General features: G+C 45.6%; 1 pseudogene; it reads left to right on the top strand.

Moving 5' to 3' along the window:
* Positions 1-460: 460 nt before the first annotated feature.
* LOC126482815 (5S ribosomal RNA) lies at positions 461-578 on the top strand (annotated as a pseudogene).
* Positions 579-3,736: the final 3,158 nt, after the last annotated feature.

The following is a 3,736-nucleotide window of genomic DNA, read 5'->3' as shown; positions in this document are numbered from 1 at the left end:
AGGGGGTCTTTGATTGGGAAATGTTTTGCAGTTTTCTGCTGCTGTTGCGTCAAGGCCGATGTCTATTCAAGATTAGTACAAGGTCTTTTAGCCGAATTTGGCAGAGTCACTGAAGGCCTGGGGCGACGCACTGGGGGCGATAACTCCTGACCCGCAGGTCGCGCTCCACTCACCCAGTCGTTGTGCCGCTTCCTGTATGAAGGATTGCAACGAAGTTCCGAGAATATTGCGGTATCTTGGACGATACCGGTAGCATATTTTTATGCAGCTACCCAGCGCTGTACGGGCTGTAACAGTAGGCGGAAGTCTGTAAAATGTATTTTTATAGAAGTAGAAAGTGTTACACCATGAAGCACCAGTCTGATATTAATCAAAGTTTTCGGAGATTCTCATCACATAACCGATATTAAATCATTTAATTTCATTCCAATATTTTATTATTGAACACTAAACCTTACTTGCCAATGGCCTTGCCGCAGTGGTAACACCGGTTCCCGTCAGATCACCGAAGTTAAGCGCTGTCGTGCTGGACTAGCACTTGGACGGGTGACCATTCGGTCTGTCGAGCGCTGTTGGCCAGCGGGGTGCACTCAGCCCTTGTGAGGCAAGACGAGGAGCTACTTGATTGAGAAGTAACGGCTCCGGTCTCGAAAACTGACATATGGCCGGGAGAGCGGTGTGCTGACCACATGCCCCTCCATATCTGCATCCAGTGACACACATGTGCTGAGGATGACACGGCGGCCGGTCGGTACCATTGGGTCTTCATGGCCTGTTCTTGAGGAGAGGAGGAAACCTTACTTGTTGTATGCCCTGAAATACGATCGAGTCTGAGACTATCTGCTGTAAAATATCTAGGATGAATCCGTGATGTGTTACAAACTTTCAGAGATGATGGAGAATGGTTAATGTGTGTTAATTCTAAGATTTTAGAACAGGCAGTCCCGACGAGCACTTAAGTGCAGGTTGGGGCAAAACTCAACTAATCCAATGCAGATGGCGTACTTTGTACTGACATGGGCAATCATGGTATACAATGTCGGTACTGCAGTAGACCGCAGTCTGCGTTTACAAGTTGAAGTACTAAAGTCGATAAGCCCTAACTAAACGGAATTGTACCCAGTGGCGGAACTTGCAGAAATGATTTTCATGTATGGGCAAGCATATGGAAGCAGGAAACATGCGGAAAGGTTGTACAGAACCAAATACTCATAGAAGACATCCGGCTCACACCATGTTTCCAAGACTTGCAACGATTAATTGAAACGGAGCACTTGGTATTACAGTACAATGAACAAGGATGACGATGAATTACACGAACTCCCGACTTACAAGATGCAGTGCGTGCTCGAGTGCGTGAGGCGCCTGCAATCAGCACTCGATCAGTTGCACGTGAAATGAATGCTTTGGAGAGTATTGTGTGGCGAGTATTACGGGAAATGCAGCTATACCAGTACTATCCACAGAAAGTGCATGCTTTGCCATGTGCTGACTTTGGTTCTCTTGTCGTGTTCAGCCAACGGTTCTTGTAGTGCCTTTAAGTCGATCCTCACTTTCCTGCACAAGTAGTTCTCACGGATACAGCTTACTTCGCCAGAGACAGAATGCTAAATAGTTACAATAGTGATGTTTGGGCCGATAAAAATCCCCACGCTACAGTTATGAAGAGCCACCAACACAGATTATGAGTCAGTGTATGGGCAGGCATTGTCCATGATTACGTACTATGCCCGTTTCTTCTCCCTCCACCAGTGAACACAGTGATTGTCAGAGACTTACTACCCATGTCCCTGTAAAACATCTTACTTGTTACTCGACAGCGGATGTGGTTCCAACATGATGGAGCCCCACCTCACTTTGTACCTTCTCGTGAACACCTGGAGAATCAGACTTTCGCTGAAAAGGGGGTAGGAAAGTGAGGTCGTGTTTTGTGGCCAGCATGTTCACCTGGTCTCATCCCACATGATTTCTTCTTGTGGGGCCTTGTGAAAAGTCTTGCGTACGAGACACCTGTCGACACTGAAGGGGACCTCCTGGCACGAATTATCGCTGCCTGTAACACTCTTCAAACAATGTGCATATTACAAAGGTTACAGCAGAACTTTGGTCCGTTACACTGCTTGATTACAGACAGATCACGAATGAGAAGCCTGTGCTGGTAGTAGTTGCCCACCGATAAAGACACGTTTAACGTCTTTGGAGCCAAACATTACGTAGGCTTCGGTCACGGCTTCTATGCTCGGCCACCATGACTGGTGCGGGCAACCTATCCAGTTAGGCCGCACCCGTCCCGTCCCGCATTTTGTGCTCGCTTAGTCGGTCATCCGAGACTTTCATTGATTCCATATTGAGCTTGTGGCGTGTCGGGAAACCTTGGGCCTGTTCGAACCGAGAATATCGTTTTACCACCCTTAGTGTCAACAAGTGGATAACGACGAACCATTATGAAGCACTGGCACGAGTCAGTAGACCCAAGCGACTCAGCGGTAGCTATTTACATTTACAAATAAAAAATGCTACAAAAAACAATAAAAGAATAAGCAGGACGAGTTGAGATCTCGTTTTACCAAGTCGTGTAGGTCACTATCCATAAGCTTGAGAATTTTTAATCTGCCATCCCAGCACATGCACTTCCTCATTAGATCGGGAGTTAACGGCATCGATGAATGAAACACAGAACTGTTCCTGATTAAATCTGATCCAAAGACAGAAAGCTAATAGCACATTTTAATATTGGACCTCAACGGCATCGATGCATTAAACACACAAATGTCCCTGATTAAATCTAATCCGAACGACAGAAAGCTAATAGCACACTTTAATATTGCAGCTCAAACGTCCTGAGAGCCACACGTGGATTTCCTCAGGGTTTCAGGTTTGGGCCTTTGCTGTTTATGATTTAAATAACTGACTTGCGCAATACTATGATGATAAGTCCATGCTTTATGCAGATGACTGTTTTTGATACAGCTGGAGGAGACTTAGAAGCACCGACGCAAGAAAGCGAAGAACTCCTCAAAATCTCTAATATACAGGATGTGTCTCCTAAGAGTCGTCAGGCGCATTTTCTCTAGTGTTTTGGCAGATACCTGCAATTTCGCTTTCGCACTGTGTAGCTGAATTCAGCCCAAACTGCTACCACTCATCACACCCAGTATCGGCAGAAAGTGTCGGTTTGTTTCCCATTACAAACAAAATTCTTTTTAGAGCGGAATTTTTCGTGCCCATTCGATATGGCAATAGTCTGGTGCGATATTTATTTCGTCGATATGTATGAAAAGGGAAAGTAAGACACGAGGAAAAAACAGTGGTCCAGCAGCGACTGGGTAGCGCTGCCAGTTCAGCGGCAGTTATCAGCGCGGGCCAGGGCGCCGCTGGAGCACTCGTTACTCTTCGAGTTTTACTGTCCCTGTTAACACATATCGATAAAACAAATATCTCGCTGGGCAGATCTGGGACTGCTCTATCGAATGGGAACGTGAAATTCCGCTTTAAAAATCATTTCGTTTGTAATGGGAAGCAAACCAACACTCTACTGACACTGGGTGTCGCATAAAATAGATGATGAGCAGTAATTGTTTGGGCTGACTCGATCTGCACAGTGTAAAAACGAAATTACAAATATCTGCCGAAACACTAGAGAAAACGAGCCTGATGACCCTTGGGAGAGATACCTAGTGTATTCTTTGGAGTCCATTAATTTCAATTTAGCTATTCGGAAATTATAAATACTCTT

This window comes from Schistocerca serialis, chromosome 5 (genome assembly GCF_023864345.2).
Source record: "Schistocerca serialis cubense isolate TAMUIC-IGC-003099 chromosome 5, iqSchSeri2.2, whole genome shotgun sequence".
Classification (NCBI taxonomy): domain Eukaryota; kingdom Metazoa; phylum Arthropoda; class Insecta; order Orthoptera; family Acrididae; genus Schistocerca; species Schistocerca serialis.
The sequence above is the reverse complement of the archived record's forward strand: the minus strand, read 5'-3'. Positions and strand labels throughout refer to the sequence as shown.